Source organism: Balaenoptera ricei, chromosome 13 (assembly GCF_028023285.1).
Source record: "Balaenoptera ricei isolate mBalRic1 chromosome 13, mBalRic1.hap2, whole genome shotgun sequence".
Classification (NCBI taxonomy): domain Eukaryota; kingdom Metazoa; phylum Chordata; class Mammalia; order Artiodactyla; family Balaenopteridae; genus Balaenoptera; species Balaenoptera ricei.
In genome coordinates, this window is record NC_082651.1 from 10,545,850 (window position 1) to 10,563,680 (window position 17,831).

The 17,831-nt window shown below is 41.1% G+C and overlaps 1 protein-coding gene across 16 annotated transcripts in view; it reads left to right on the forward strand.

Annotated features, from left to right (window-relative positions):
* Nucleotides 1-17,831, forward strand: part of KANSL3 (KAT8 regulatory NSL complex subunit 3) — an 84,721-nt gene that overhangs the window by 50,146 nt on the left and 16,744 nt on the right. The window lies entirely within an intron of this gene.

Sequence of the window (17,831 nt, forward strand, 5' to 3'; positions counted from 1 at the left end):
AAGAAATAAAAAAACAAAAAACCAAAGAACAACTAATGAAATATAATCTACCAGGTAAGAGTTCAAAGCATTAGTAATAAGAATGCTAACTGAATTAGGGGAAAGAATAGATGAGCGCAGTGAAAATTTTAACAAGGAACAAGAAAATTTAAAAAAGAACCAATCAGCACTGAAGAATACAATAACAAATGAAAAACGCACTAGAAGGAATGAACATCAGACTAGGTGATGCAGAATGCCTAAATGATCTGGAAGATAGAATAATGGAAATCACCCAATCAGAAGAGCAAAAACAACAAAAAAAATTTTTTAATGGCACTTTAAAAAAAATATTTATTTATTTATTTGGTTGCAGCGGGTCTTAGTTGCAGCTCGCTGGCTCCTTAGTTGCAGCTCACAGGCTCCTTAGTTGCAGCATGTTGGCCCCTTAGTTGCAGCAGGTGGGCTCCTTAGTTGTGGCTTGCAGCCTCCTTGGTTGTGGCTTGCGGGCTCCTTAGTTGCGGCACATGGGTTCCTTAGTTGTGGCATGCGAACTCTTAGTTGCGGCATGCATGTGGGATCTAGTTCCCTGACCAGAAATCTAACCCGAGCTCCCTGCCTTGGGAGTGTGGAGTCTTATCCACTGCACCAGCAGGGAAGTCCCAAGAAAAAAGTTTTTAATGAGAACAGTTTAAGGAGTCTCTGGGACAATATCAAGGATACCAACATTCGCATTATAGGTATCCCAGAAGGAGAAGAGAGACAAAGGGGTCAAAAATGTATTTGATGAAATTATGGCTGAAAACTTCCTGAACTTAAAGAAGGAAATAGATGTCCAGGTACAGGAAGCACAGAGGGTCCCAAACAAGATGAACCCAAACAGACCCATACCAAGACATATCATAATTAATAATGGCAAAAGTGAAAGAATTCTAAAAGCAGCAAGGGAGAAAGAGTCATAAACAAGGGAACCTCCATAAGACTATCAACTGATCTTTTTGAAACTTCAGGTAAAAAGGGAGTGGCATGATATATTTAAAGCACTGAAAGGGAAAAACCTAATCGTAGGATATTCTGCCCAGCAAGATTAGCATTTAAAATTGAAGGAAAGATTAAAAACAAAAACAAAAAGCTTCTCAGACAAGCAAAAACAAAGAGTTCATCAATACTAAGCCAACCCTAAAAGAAACCTTAAAGCGTCTTTCTATGTGGAAAAGAAAAGGCTACAAGAAGAAGTAATCTATCAGAAAGGGGAAATCCCACGAATAAAGGCAAATATATAGTAAAGGCTGTGAATCAACCACCTAAATAAGCTACTATGAAGACTAAGAAGTAAAACTATAACTACAGTAAACAATTAAGGAATAGACATGAAGATGTAAAATATAGCACCAAAAACACAAAACGTGTGAGGAAAACACAAAATGTAGATCTTCTAGCAAGTATTTGAACTTTAACTACCAGTTTCAAACAAGTAGGTATAGTTCAACATGTATGAACATCATGGTAATCACAAATCAAAAACCTACAATAGATAATCAAAAACTAGAGAGTGGAACACAAGCATACCACTAAAGAAAATCATCAAATCGCAGGGGAAGAAACTAAAGAAGAAAAAGAACAGAAGAACTACAAAAACAACCAGAAAACAAGTAACAAAATGGCAGTAAGTTCATACCTATCAATCACTTTTAAGTGTCAGTGGACCAAATGCTCCAATCAAAAGGTGTAGGGTGGCTGATTGGAATAAGAAAAAAAAAAGCCATCTATATGCTGCTTACAGGAGACTCACTTCAGAGCTAAAGACACACAGAGACTGAAAGTGAGGGGGATAGCAAAATATATTTCATGCAAATGGAAATGACAAGAAAGCTGGGGTAGCAATACTGAGATCAGACAAAGTAGACTTTTTAAAAAGTTTATAGCAAAAGACAAGAACATTATATAATGATAAAAGGATCAATACAAGAAGAGGATATAACACTCATTAAAACATACGCACCTGATGACACAAACAGATGGAGAGATACACCATGTTCTTGGATTGGGAGAATCAATATGGTGAAAATGACTATACTACCCAAAGCAATCTACAGATTCAATGCAATCCCTATCAAATTACCAGTGGCATTTTTCACAGAATTAGAACAAAAATTTTTACAATTTGTGTGGAAACACAAAAAACCCGAGTAGCCAAAGCAATCTTGAGAAAGAAAAATGGAGCTGGAGGAATCAGGCTCTCTGACTTCAGACTATACTGCAAAGCTACAGTAATCAAGACAGTATGGTACTGGCACAAAAACAGAAATAGGGATCAGTGGAACAGGATAGAAAGCCCAGAGATAAACCCACACACCTATGGTCACCTAATCTATGACAAAGGAGGCAAGAATATACAATGGAGAAAAGACAGCCTCTTCAATAAGTGGTGCTGGGAAAACTGGACAGCTACACGTAAAAGAATGAAATTAGAACACTCCCTAACACCATACGCAAAAATAAACTAAAAATGAATTAAAGACCTAAATGTAAGGCTGGACACTATAAAACTCTTAGAGGAAAACCTGGGTAGAACACTATTTGACATAAATTGCAGCAAGATCTTTTTTGACCCACCTCCTAGAGTAATGAAAATAAAAACAAAAATAAACAAATGGGACCTAATTAAACTTAAAAGCTTTTGCACATCAAAGCAAACCATAAACAAGACAAAAAGACAACCCTCAGAATGGGAGACAATATTTGCAAATGAAGCAACTGATGAGATTGTTTTCCAAACTATACTAACAGCTTATGCAGCTCAATATCAGAAAAACAAACAACCCAATCAAAAAATGGGTGGAACAGTTTGCAAGGCAGAAATAGAGACACAGATGTGGAGAACAAATGTATGGACATCATGGGGGGAAAGTGGCGGGGGTGGTGGTGGTGGGATGAACTGGGAGATTGGGATTGACATGTATACACTAATATGTATAAAACATAACTAATAAGAAAACAAAAGTGAGAGTAAAAAGTTTTGCTAAAAATAAGTCCAATGAGAATGAATTGTCCACAGTCTTTTACTTAAATTGCATCTAAATATTTAATGTGGTTGGAAAAACTACTTTTCTAAATTCTTTTGTGACTTTCAATAAAAGTTTCCCTTAACTGACGTCCACCTTAAAAAAAAAAAAATGGGTGGAAGATCTAAATGTGTCTTTAGATCATTGTCTAAACACATTTCTCCAAAGAAGATGTACAGATGGCCAACAAACACATGAAAAGATGCTCAACATCACTAATTATTAGAGAAATGCAAATCAAAACTACAATGAGGTATCACCTCACACCAGTCAGAATGGCCATCATCAGAAAATCTACAAACAGTAAATGCTGGAGAGGGTGTGGAGAAAAGGAAACCCTCTTGCACTGTTGGTGGGAATGTAAATTGGTACAGCCACTATGGAGAATGGTATGGAGATTTCTTAAAAAACTAAAAATAGAGTTGCCATATGACCCAGCAATCCCACTCCTGGGCATATACCTGGAGAAAAGCATAATTCCAAAAAATACATGCACTCCAATGTTCATTGCAGCACTAACAATAGTCAAGACATGGAAGCAACCTAAATGTCCATCAACAGAGGAATGGATAAAGAAGATGTGGTACACATATACAATGGAATATTACTCAACCATAAAAAGGAATGAAATGGTGCCATTTGCAGAGACGTGGATGGACCTAGAGACTGTCATACAGAGTGAAGTAAGTCAGAAAGAGAAAAACAAATACTGTATAATATTGTTTACATGTGGGATCTAGAAAAACCAGTGAGTCAATGAAGAAATCAAAGAGGAAATCAGACAGTACCTCAAGACAAATGAAAATAAAAACACAACTTTCCAGGACTTCCCTGGTGGAGCAGTGGTTAAGAATCCAACTGCCAATGCAGGGGACACGGGTTCGAGCCCTGGTCCGGGAAGATCCCACATGCCACGGAGCAACTAAGCCTGTGTGCCACAACTACTGAGCCTGCCCTCTAGAGCCCGCGAGCCACAACTACTGAGCTCGCCCACCGCAACTACTGAAGCCCGCGCACCTAGAGCCCGTGCTCCACAACAAGAGAAGCCACCACAATGAGAAACCCACGCACCGCAATGAAGAGTAGCCCCCACTCGCCACAACTAGAGAAAGCCCGTGCACAGCAACAAAGACCCAACACAGCCAAAAATAAATAAATAAATAAATAATTAAAATTTTTAAAAAACAAAAACAAAACACAACTTTCCAAAATCTATGGGACACAGCAAAAGCAGTTCAAAGAGGGAAGTTTATAGCAATACAGGCTTACCCAAGAAACAAATATCTCAAATAACCTAACCTACCATCTAGAGTAATTAGAAAAAGAAAAAACAAAGCCCAAAGTCAGCAGAAGGAAGGAAATAATAAAGATCAGAAAGGAAATAAGTAAGATAGAAACAAACAATAGAAAAGATGAATGAAACCAAGAGCTGGTTTTTTGAAAAGTAAACCAAAATTTATAAGCCTTTAGCCAGGCTCATCAAGTACAAAAGAAAGAGGATTCACATAAGATAAGAAGTGAAAGAGGAGAGGTTATAGAGATACAAAAAAATCATAATACTACAAACAGTTATATGTCAACAAATTGGACAACCTAGAAGAAATAGATAAATTTCTACAAACATAAATCTTCCAAGATTGAATCAGAAAGAAATAGACAAACTGAACAGACTGATCACTAATAGTGAAATTGAATTTGTAATTAAAAAAAAAAAAATCCCAGCAAATGAAATTCCAAGAATGGATAGCTTCACAGGGGAATTCTACCAAACATGTAAAGAAGAGTGACTACCTATCCTTCTCAAACTATACCAAAAAATTGAAGAGGAGAGGACACTCCCAAATTCATTCTACGAGGCCACAATTATCCTGATACCAAAACCAGACAAGGACACTGCCCCAGAGAAAAAAAAACTACAGGCCAATATCTTTGATGAATATAATTCTGAAATGCAAAAATCCTCAACAAAATATTAGCAAATTGAATTCAACTATGTATAAAAAGAAACAAACACTATGATCAAGTGGGATTTATTCCATGGATGCAAGGATGGTTCATTATTCACATTATCAATCAGTGTGATACACCACATCAACAAAAGGAAGGATACAAATCGCATGATCATCTCGATAGATGCAAAAGAAGCATTTGACAAAATTCAATATCCATTCGTGATAAAAACTCTCATCAAAGTTGATATAGAGGGAACATATCTCAACATAATAAAGGTAGTTTATGACAGACCCACAAGTAACATCATACTTAATGGTTAAAAGCTGAAAGCTTTCCTCTAAAATCAGATATAAGGCAAGAGATAAAAGGAAATGTAAAGCACGCTGAAGCACTTGTCCTGTTCTGGGAAGATGTTAAGATGACGATGAGGGTATATGAATATGAGAATGGATATTAAGGCAATTAACCACCCTAAGAACAAAAATAGAATGTAATCTTTTTAAGCCAATAAAAGAAAACTTGCTAGGGAGTTCCCTGGCGGTCTGGTGGTTAGGATTTGGCACTTTCACTGCTGTGGCCCAGGTTCAATCCCTGGTTGGGGAGCTGAGATCCCGCAAGCTGCACGGTGCAACCAAAAAGAAAAAAAAATTTTTTTTTTGCTAAATCTATTGGAAGGTAAGAAAGAAGAAAAAAAGAGAGAGAGAGAGAAATACCCTAAGCAGAAAATACAGAATAAGTCCTATTACAGTAATTATAGTAAATACAAATGAATTAAATTTACCAATTAGAGTCCAAGGTAACTCGCATCTGATAGGGGCTGTTTTGTCTCAGTCTTTGTGATCCAGAACCCTGAGCCCCAAGAACCATGGGGGCAAAATGTCAGATAAATAACAGCTGGTAGGGTCCTTGGAGATGATGCCTTGCCATGTTTTCCACACACCTGGCTCACTGAATTATTTTGGGATTTAAAATATGACCAAATCCCACTCTCGTAGCTTCTGATTCAGGTCTGGGGTTGTGCCACAGAATTTGCATTTTATTTTATTATTATTTTTTAGTTATTTTCATTTATTTATTTATTTATTTATTTTATTTGGCTGCATCAGGTCTTAGTTGCAGCGTGCGGGATCTTTCGTTGTGGTGTGTGGGCTCTTCGTTGTGGCACGCGGGCTTCTCTCTAGTTGTGGCACTCAGGCTCCAGAGCATGCGGGCTCAGTAGTTGTGGCGTGGGAGCTTAGTTGCCCCACAGCATGTGGGATCTTAGTTCCCTGACCAGGGATCGAACCCGTGTCCCCTGCATTGGAAGGCGGATTCTTAACCACTGGACCACCAGGGAAATCCCAAATTTGCATTTTAATAAGTGCCTTAGGTGAGCTTTGGTGATCTCTGGCATCTGGTACCCTCCCTCAATTTCCAGAGGAGGGATCTGAGTCTTGGAGAGAGGAAGAGAATTTTCCAGGGCCACACAGCTCATGGTGGAGGGCTGGGTAAGACCAAAATGTCTTCAAAAAGGGCCCATTCTGTTTCACTGACCCTGGCCTAACAGCAGGTGGCAGAGCTGGTTCTGAGCAGTACTTGCTACTGCTTCTCTAGACTGTGGCCTCACTCTGGGAGTGCTTGTTGTCTCATGGGCTGGGAAGCTGGATACCAGGGGGCAGACAGAAAAGTCTTCTACCTCCTATGGAGCCCACTCGAGACAAAGGAAGCCCTAAAACAATTTTCTGGTACAAGAGTGTCTCTGACATGCAGCGATTCCACATGGCACTTTCTAAAATGTAAACTTTTAATTCAAATACAATGTACATGCAGAATAGTGCACAAGTAGAAAGTGTACAGTAATGATGAATTTTCCCAACACATGAACACTACCACACTGTCCCCCTCCTACTTCAGAGTAATTTCTTTCATGACTTCCACCACTTATAAATTGGTTTTGCCTGTTTTTAAACTTTATAATGATGGAATCATGTACCTTTTTGTGTGTCTGGCTTTTTTCAACATTATGTGAGGTTCATCCATGTTCCATATATCAATAGATCATTCTTAATGTTGTATAGTATTTCATTGTATGAATGTATCACCATATGATAGTTCCTAGTTTGGGATTATTATAAATAATGCAACTATGTTCATTCCTTTTGATGAATACATGTACTCATTTCTTTTGGTGGAATGGAATTGCTGGGTCATAGGGTATACTTATGTCCAGCTTTAGAAGGTACCACAGAACCAATTTTTTTTTTTAATTTATTTATTTTATTTATTTATTTTTGGCTGAGTTGGGTCTTCGTTGCTGCGCGCGGGCTTTCTCTAGTTGCAGTGAGCAGGGGCTACTCTTTGTTGCGGTGCGCGAGCTTCTCATTGCGGTGGCTTCTCTTGTTGCAGAGCACTGGCTCTAGGTGCACGGGCTTCAGTAGTTGTGGCACGTGGGCTCAGTAGTTGTGGCTGTGGGCTCTAGAGCGCAGGCTCAGTAGTTGTGGCACGCGGGCTTAGTTGCTCCGCGGCATGTGGGATCTTCCCAGACCAGAGATCGAACCCGTGTCCCCTGCATTGGCAGGCGGATTCTCAACCACTGCGCCACCGGGGAAGCCCCAGAACCAATTTTTGAAGAGATTGTAGCACACAGCACTTTTTAAAGGAAAATTTTCGATGGCAAGGACTCTGTCTCCATGAGGATAAGAACTGGGCTGGAATTCGTCCTCTCTCTGAGGAGGAAGCTACTGTGCAAGCCATCAGCAGGCAGTAGGACAGGTTCTTTTCCTGTTTAGGTGCCAAGAGCTGCATATGTGCTTGAGTGAATCAACACAACTTTCTTTCAAATCTTATGCCACTCTGAATGATCAGGTGTGTCTTCTTTCAAAGAGTTTATTAATAGAGTTATCAGTTAACACCGTTGCAAGAAGAGATGGCGTACTCAAAGAGCACATCAGAGTTAATGAAGAGACCATTTAGTCAGGGTAAGAGAAAAAACAAGGAATGGTGAAGTACCCAGGGACTCAACAGTGGAAAACTGTTACCACCCATTGACCCAAAGGAGCACTGTTACTGTAGTCCTGTAGAACGGCCACCTGACTTTGACTGGAAGAGGAATACAAGAGGGAGTGAGGTAGGTGTGTTACTGAATCCAAGCTCTACTGCTTGTCGCACAACAGGCCAATAAATCGAGAGATGAGGTGTTGGGATAAGGAATAGTGACTTTATTTGGAAAGCCAGCAGACCAAGAAGGTGGCAGACTGGTGTCCCAAAGAATCATCTTAACTGAGTTAGAAGTCAAGCTTCTTTTTTTTTTTTTTTTTAAATCACATTGAGTATGTATGTATGTATGTATGTATGTATGTATGTATGTATTTATTTATTTATTTATTTATTTATGGCTGTGTTGGGTCTTTGTTGTTGCGGGCGGGCTTTCTCTATTTGCAGCGAGCGGGGGCTGCTCTTCGTTGTGGTGTGCGGGCTTCTCATTGCAGTGGCTTCTCGTTGCGGAGCATGGGCTCTAGGCGCACAGGCCTCAGTAGTTGTGGCTCGCGGGCTCTAGAGTGCAGCCTCAGTAGTTGTGGCACACGGGCTTAGTTGGTCCACGGCGTGTGGGATCTTCCCAGACCAGGTCTCGAACCCGTGTCCCCTGCATTGGCAGGTGTATTCTTAACCACTGTGCCCCCAGGGAAGTCCCTCAAGCTTCTTTTATGCTAAGTGGGGAAAGGGTGTGGCTGGTTGTTGCCCTAGGAGTGCTGTGATAATCCTTTGTTCTTACAGCTGTCCACCTAAGTCTGGTCACAATGTTCCTGTAAACCTCCAATAAGACAAATGTTATTCTCTATTCTGCAACTTTTTATCTCTGTATGAATGAAAAGTGTCATACCTTTAAAGGTCAAGCCTGGGAGACAGCCTTGAGAAAGGGCTATGATGTATATTTCAGGCTTTAGGCAACAGTCTTTTATTGTTTGAGACAAAGATGTAGAGCCAGCATGACTAGTACAGGCAACAGAGCACAAAGGTTAGAGCTAAAGGAATAGATCCAATGTGGAGTCAGGTTTGTTTTCTGTTACAGGTGGGCATTAGGAACAAATACTCCAGTCTCCTCTCCTCCCTCTCATCTCCTGCTGGTGCTTCCCATGGGCTAAACCCAGGTGGAAGCTAGAAGGCGAAGCAGAAGTCCATATAGGTCAGCAGCCTAGAATAGTGTCCTAGGACACAAAGCAGGACAGAGAGGGAGAAGGATGAATCTGGAGGGGCAAACAGAATAAGCAACACTATATATATATACATTTTTTTAAAGGATCCCCAGGGGGATCCCCTTCTTTTTTTTAATAAATTTATTTATTTAATTTATTTATTTTTGTCTGTGTTGGGTCTTCGTTTGCTGCACGCAAACTTTCTCTAGTTGAAGCAAGTGAGGGCTACTCTTAGTTGCGGTGTGCAGGCTTCTTGTTGCGGTGGCTTCTCTTGTTGTGGAGCACGGGCTCTAGGCGCGCGGGCTTCAGTAGTAGTGGCACATGGTCTCAGTAGTTGTGGCGCACGGGCCTAGTTGCTCCGCGGCATGTGGGATCTTCCAGGACCAGGGCTCAAACCCGTGTCCCCTGCATTGGCAGGTGGATTCTTAACCACTGCGCCACCAGGGAAACCCAAGAGATATATTTTTAACTATAAAAGGCATATATATTCAGCATAGAAATTTTGCCAAGTACAGAAAAGTGTAAAAAAGAAAAGAATGCTTATAATCTCACAGCCAGTTGCACCAGTTGCATCATTCATTCATATGTTGATGTGTTTGTTTCCAGTCCTTTTCTGTACATATTTTAAATAGTTGAAATCATACCATACAGGTTGCTTTTTATTTGTAATGAGCTGGCATTAGAATTTCCCTTGGCGAGAGAACTTGTGGTTTAGGGAAAGTTTAAGAAACTGAAAGAGGTGGTGTGTCTCTGACTACCTGAGTATTAGCAGAAGCTCAAGCAAACAAAGAGTGAGGAATTAATTTATATTCACTTGTGCTTCTGAGGGAGGTGGGACTAGGGAAGAGTCTTAATGGTAGGGTGGCCAAGGGATGTTTTAAGAATGGTATAGCAAAACTGATGGCTATTCTCCCATTTTCCATACTAATAAAATTCCAGTTTTGTTGAAGAATTGGGGGAAATCATTTTCTCAGGGAAAGAGAACTCAGCCCTTACCAAGAGGTGGGCATGTATCCCAGTCCTGGCTAGCAAGTTGTAAGAGGAATGGGCCAGGGGCTACTAGAAAGGGTTTTCCCTCTCATAAAAAGGGAGAGGTATTTGAGGAGAAATTCTCTGCCCTCCATTGACCTCTGTTTCCTGCCCTCAAAGGACATAGCTCTAGGAGCTGCTGCAGTCATCTTACAACCAGGAGAAAAAGGCCAAGACGGCATTGAGTTATTGTTAGGAGCTGCACAAGATCAGGATTCTGGCCCCCAACTCAGCTCTGCCTCTGCATCATTTGTTTGTTTTTTGTTTCTTTTTTTAAAAAATATTTATTTATTTATTTTTGGATGAGTTGGGTCTTAGTTGCAGCACGCGGGCTCTTCGTTACGGCGCGCAGGCTTCTCTCTAGTTGTGGCGCGCAGGTTTCTCTCTAGTTGTGGTGTGTGGGCTCCAGAGCGCATGGGCTCTGTAGTTGCAGTGCGCAGGCTCTCTAGTTGTGGCACGTGGGCTCAGTAGTTGCAGCGTGCGGGCTAAGTTGCTCCACAGCATGTGGGATCTTAGTTCCCAGGCCAGGGATCGAACCAACATCCCCTGCATTGGAAGGCGGATTCTTAACCACTGGACCACCAGGGAATTACCTGCCTCTGCATCATTTGTTGATGCTGAGTCCTGCTTGCATCTAGGCCTTGATTTGTCCCCCTTAGTAGGGAGAATAATAGCAAACACTTAGCGCTTGAATTCAGGCTTTTTTCCAGGCAGTTATTTTTTCTTACTGTGGTAAAATACACATAAAATTTACTGTCCTAACAAATTTTAACTGTACAGTTCAGTGGTATTAAATACATTCCCTTGTTGCACAACCATCGCCACCGTTTACACCAATAACTGTTTTCATCTTGTAAAACTGAAGCTCTGTAACTATTAAACAGTAACTCCCCATTCTTCCCTCCCCTTAGCCCCTGGCAACCACCACGATACTTTCCGTCATTATGATTTTGACTACTCTAGGAAGTACCTCATATAAGTAGAATCATACGGTGTTTGTCTTTTTTGTGACTGGCTTATTTCACTTAGCATAATGTCCTTAAGTTCTTCCATGTTGTAGCATACTGAAGAATTTCCTTCCTTTTTTTTTTTTGGCTGCGTTGGGTCTTCGTTGCTGCGCGTGGGCTTTCTCTCCAGTTGTGGCAAGCGGGGGCTACTCTTTGTTGTGATGCACAGGCGTCTCATTGCGGTGGCTTCTCTTGTTGCAGAGCACGGGCTCTAGGCACGTGGGCTTCAGTAGCTGCAGCACGCGGGCTCAGTAGTTGTGGCATGTGGGCCCTAGAGTGCGCGGGCTTCAGCAGTTGTGGTGCGTGGGCTCAGTAGTTATGATGCACGGGCTTAGTTGCTCCGCAGCATGTGGGATCTTCCCAGACCAGGGATCGAACCCGTGTCCCTGGCACTGGCAGGTGGATTTTTTTTTTTTTTTTTAATTTATTTTTGGCTGCGTTGGGTCTCCGTTGCTGCGCGTGGACTTTTCTCTAGTTGCTGTTGTCTTCGTTGTGGTGCTCGGGCTTCCCATTGCGGTGGCCTCTCTTGTAGTGGAGCACAGGCTCTAGGCACGTGGGCTTCAGTAGTTGTGGCACATGGCCTTAGTTGCTCCACGGCATGTGGGATCTTCCCGGACCAGGGCTCGAAACCATGTCCCCTGCATTGGCAGGCGGATTCTTAACCACTGCGCCACCAGGGAAGCCCTGGCAGGTGGATTTTTAATCGCTGTGCCACCAGGGAAGTCCCTTCCTTTTAAGGCTGAATAATATCTCATTATATGTATATACCACATTTTGCTTATCCACTCATCAGTTAAGGGACACCTGGGTTGCTTCCACATTTTAGCTGTTTAATAATGCTTCTGTGAACAAGGGTGTACAAATATTTCTTCAAGACCCTGCTTTCAATTCTTTTGGGTATATACCCAGAAGTGGAATTGCTGAATCATATGGTAGTTCTATTTTAAAATTTTTGAAGAACCACCATATTGTTTTCCCCAGTGGCTATGCCATTTTACACTCCCACAAGCAGTGCATAAGCATTCCAATTTCTCCACATCCTCTCTAACCAACACTTGCTGTTTTCTGGCTTTTTTTTGTTTGTTTGCTGTTTAATAGTAGCCATCCTAATGGGTGTAAGCTGGTATTTCATTGTAGTTTTGCTTTGCATTTCCCTAGTGATAGTTGAGCATCCTCTCCTGTGCTTATTGTCCATTTATGTAGTTTATTTGGAGAAATGTCTGTTCAAGTTCTTTGCCTATTTTTGTGGGGTTTTTTTTCTGTTGAGTTTTGGAAATTGTCTATCTATTCTGTATATTAATCCCTTATCAGATGCATGATTTGCAAATATTTTCTCCCATTCTGTGGGTTGCCTTTTTACTCTGTGGTTTATATCTTTTGATGCAAAATTTTTAGTTTTTTTAATTTTCATGAAGTCCAATTTGTCTTTTTTTTTCTTTTATTACTTATGCCTTTGGTATAATAGCTAAGAAATCATTGCTGAATCCAGTGTTGTGGAGCTTTTGTCCTGTGTTTTCTCTAAGAGTTTTATTGTTTTAGTTCTTACATTTAGGTGTTGATCCAGTTTGAATTTCACTTTTCTATATGGTGTTAGGTAAGGTCTAACTTCATTCTTTTATGTGTGGATATTCAGTTTTCCCAGCACATTTTGTCGAAAAGACTATCTTTTCCCTATTGAATAGTCTTGGCACCTTTGTCAAAAATCATTTGACCATATATGTGAGGGTTTATCTCTGGGCTGTTTATTATATTCCATAGGTCTATATGTCTGCCTTTATTCCAATTCCACACTGTGTTGATTGTTGTAGCTTTGTAGTAAGGTTTGAAATGAGGACTGTGAGCCCTCCAGTTTTGTTCTTTTTCAAGATTGTTTTGGCTATTGGGGGTCCCTTGAGAGTCCATGTGAATTTTAGGATGGGTTTTACTATTTCTGCAAAAATCATCATTGGGATTTTGATAAGGATTGCATTGAATCTGTAGATTGCTTTCGGTAATATTGACATTTTAACAATACGTCTTCCAATCCCTGAACATGGGATGTGTTTCCATTTACTTAGGTCTTCTTTAATTTCTTTCAGCAGTGTTCTGTTATTTTCATTGTGTAAGTCTTCACCTTCTTGTATTTTGAAAAAGTGGGAAGGATTGGCATTAGTTCTCCTTTAAATGGTAGAATTCACCAGTGAAGCCATCACATTTTCGATTTTTCTTTGTTGGGAGATTTTTGTTTACTGATTCAATCTCCTTACTAGTTACAGATCTATTCAGATTTTCCATTTCTTCGTGATTTAGTCTTGGTGTTGGTTTTGTGTTTCTAGGTATTTCCCCATTTCATCCAGATTATCTAATATTTCGGTGTGAAGTTGTTTATAACACTCTCTTATAAGTCTTTTTATTTTGGTAATGCCCCCACTTTCATTTCTGATTTTTAGTAATTTGAGTCTCCTCTCTTTTTTTCTTGGTCCATCTAGCTAGAGATTTGTCATTTTTTAAATCTTTTTGAAGAACCACCTTTTGGTTTTATTGATTTTCTTTTGTTTTTCTGTTCTCTGTTTTGTATATCTCTGCTCTAATCTTTATCATTTCCTTCTGCTAACTTTGGGTTTAGTTCTTCTTTCTCTAGTTCCTTAAGTTGTTGATTTAAGATCTTGAGGGGGGTTTTGTTTTTTGTGTGTGGGGAGGTTAAATTGAAGTATAGTTGATTTACAGTATTGTGTTAGTTCAGGTGTACAGCAAAGTGATTCATTTATATATATTTTTTCAGATTATTTTCCATTATAGGTTATTATGAAATATTGAATATAGTCCCCTGTGCTATACAATAAATCCTTTTTGCTTATCTATTTTATATATAGTAGTGTGTGTCTGTTAATCCCATGCTCCTAATTAAGACTTTGTCTTTTTTAATGCATTTATAACTATAGATTTCCTTCTTAGCACTGCCTTTGCTGTGTCCCATAGATTTTGTTATATCATGTTTTCATTTTCTTGGGGTTTTTTTCAAAGTTTTATTTATTTTTCCTTTTTTATTGAGATACAATTGACATATAACATTGTATTAGTTCTAGGTGTACAACATAATGATTTGATATATGTATATATCATGAAATGATTACCATGGTATTTAGTTAATATCCATCACCACACACAGCTATAAATTTTTTTTCCTTGTGATGAGAACTTTTAAGATTTACTCTCTTAGTAATTTCCAAATGTACAATACAGTATTGTTAAGTATAGTCACCATGCTGTAAATTATATCCTCAGGATATAATTATAACTGGAAGACTGAAAATTGTACCTTTTGACCAACTTCACCCATTTTGCCCACCCCCCATCTCTCACCTCTGGCAACCACTAATCTGTTCTCTGTATCTTTGAGTTTGGGGTTTTTTTAGATTTCCACATATAAATGAGATCATATGGTATTTGTCTTTCTCTGTCTGATTTATTTCACTTAGCAAAATGCCTTCAAGGTCCATTCATGTCAAAAGGGCAGGGTTTCATTCTTTTTTATGGCTGAATAATATTCCACTGTGTATATACACCACATTTTCTTTTTCGTCATTTGTCACTGTACACTTAGGTTGTTTCCATGTCTTAGCTATTACAAATAGTACTGCAATGAATAGGGGGGTACATATATCTAGATAGTGATTTTGTTTCCTTTGGATAAACACCCAGGAGTGTAAGTGCTGGATCATAGGGTAGTTTGTTTTGTTTTGGTGTGTTGTATGGCTTGCAGGATCTTAGTGCCCCCTGCAGGAGAAGTGTGGAGTCCTAACCACTGGACCACCAGGGAATTCCTGTGGTAGTTCTGTTTTTAAGTGTTTCCATTTTCATTCATCTCTAAGTATTTTCTAGTTTTCCTTGTGATTTCATTTTTGGTCCATTGTTGTTTAAAAGTATATTATTTAATTTCTACCATTTATGAATTTTCCAGTTTTAATTTTGTTACTGATTTCTAACTTCATCCCATTGTGGTAAGAGAAGATACTTTTAATGATACCTATCTTTTGCTATCTATTGAGACTTACTTTATGGCCTAACATATGGTCTATCCTAGAAAATGTCCCATGTGCCCTTGAGAAAAATGTGTATGCTGTTGTTGGGTGAAGTGTTCTGTATATGTCTGTTAGATCTAGTTGGTTTATTGTGTTAAGTCCTCTATTTCCTTACTTTTGTCCGATTGTTCTATCCATTATTGTGAGTGGGATATTGAAGTCTCTATTACTATAGAAATATTTATCCCTTCAATTCTGTCAGTTTTTGCTTCTTCTTTTTTTCTTTTTTTTTTTTTTTCTGATGAAGCCTCTCTTCCTGGCTTGAAGATGGCTGTCTTCTTGCTGCATCCTCACATGGTCTTTCCTCTGTTCAGAGAGAGAGAGAGAGAGGGAGGGAGAGATCTGGTGTCTCTTCTTCTTCTTCTAAAGACACCAGTCATATTGAATTAGAGCCCCATCCTCATGACCTCACTTAACTTTAATTACCTCCTGAAAGGCCCTATCTCCAAATATAGTCACATTGGGGGTTAAGGCTTTAATATTTGAATGGGGAGTGGGGGACACAATTCAGTCCATAACAGATCTCAAAGGCCAGATCTGGGTCATAACTCCCACCTGCCAGGAGACTGGAGAAGTGGGGAACAGAAGTGTTATGATTGGCTTACATCCCATGCACAGATCTGACTTGTGCTTTCCAAGGCCTGGTTCTACTCTAGTCCTTCACGTTTATGAGCCACCATCTCCTTTCCATCCTTTTCTTAAATTACCCAACTGGTTCCTATTGCTTATCTTCAAGGAATACTACTAAATACTCACTTAAAAAATAGTAATGACATATGAGGTATATATATATTTCCATTTTGCTACATTGGGAGCCAGGAGCAGCACCTGCCACATGGGTGGGGTTGAGTAGCAACTTCAAGAAGCAGTTATGGCTTGTGTCTTTGTTGTGTCTCCCTTCTGTTTTTCCTGAAAGTTTAATAAAATCTTGTTTCTCTCCCTGCCTAGTTTCAACTCTGTGTGTGTGTGTGTGTGTGTGTGTGTGTGTGTGTGTGTGTGTGTAAGGGGGAAGGGCATGGGGCTTGGCCCATATTTCTGAAGCAGTAGTCAAGAGTTGGTTCTATCCTTTCTCCAAAGCCAGGTGGGGAGTTGGCCCAGGTCACTCCTCTCCAGGGCCACCAGCATTCTGGGCTGATGGGGTGAGGAACAGTTCTCCAGAAATAACCTGGGGATGGCTCCTGCGCACGTAAGAGCCCTCTGGGAACCACTCAGAGGCGGCTGGGGAACAGGGTCCTGATGTTGACTACGAGGCACAAGTACCATAATAATTATTTGGGTGGGCCTAGGACACCTGTCCTATGGAGGTGGGTAGGATTGGGGATTGGTGGTGAACGGGAAACACTGACTGCCCTCAGGGAGCCTACCGTCTGGGGGAAGGTACAGACTTGTAATAGGTCCTGCACCAGCAGGATGGGAGAAGCACTGGGTGCCGTGAAGGCACATGGGATGGGTACCTGAGCCAGTAAGTCTTCCTCAGAAGGCTTCTGAGCGAGGCTGGAAGGAAGAGTGGGAGCCGTGAAGAGAATGTTTTTCAGGTCAATGTTTTCTGTGCTTCCAGATCCGAGGGAGGGCCAGGCATGCGGGGGAGCTGAGGTGGTGCCTCAGGGCTCAGCCCAGACAGAGGTTGCCTTGTGGGGTGGGGATGCCACGGGGGTAGGGAGTCAGGAGACTGGGAGGAAGCAGGGCCAGTAAAGAGCCTTCCACACTAAGACATCTGGGGTTTAACTTGAGGGCAGTGGAGTGCATGGGCCAGGTTTATGCAGGGCGGTGAGCTGATCGAAGTTGGAATGATTCTTTTATCATCTCCTGACTTCCCCAGTACCCAAGGCCATCTCAAATGCACCGCAGTTACTCCACAAGGGACACTAGAATTGTTCCACTCTACTGTTGGAGTTGATCCTAGATAATCTCTCTCCACACAGCCCACGTGGAAAGACTTTTTTTTTTTTTGCACGGTTGGGGCCAGCCTACCTGGATCTCTCCCAAGAAGCTGCCTCCCTGATTACTACCCAGGCATTCAACTCAGTAGCTCATGGGCAGGTGATGTCCAACCCAAGCTTCTAGGATTTGGCTCCCCAGCCCAAACACTGCTCCTCCACAACCATTGCTTACGTGGGAGGGAAACCAGACAGCTCCGCACAGGACCTGCGGCTGAGACGTGGCAGTGAGGTCAGGGACCTAAGCGTAAGTTAGACAGCCCACGTTCAGGTGGTCACCAGCTAGTCATCATGCGTGCATATGGCAACTCTGGCAGGTGAGCATCCTGTCTCTCCTGGGCCCTTGGCAGACATTACTAATCAGTTATATCACTTTCACACTGAGTCAGCCCAGAGCTGCAGACAAACCACCATCATTCAGAGCTGGTACCTGGGATGAAGCAGATATGCCATTCTTGTCCCAGACCAGACAGAATGCAAAGGTCAGGGTGACTCTGAGTCAGAAGCCAGGCTGGAGAGCAGCAGTCAGTGCCCCAGGAATTTCAAAGGCCCTGAGGTAAGGAGCTGAGCAGGGGGTGGTCAGGCTGGCCAAGCAGAAGTGCAGGGAAGGAGTTGATGATTCACATTC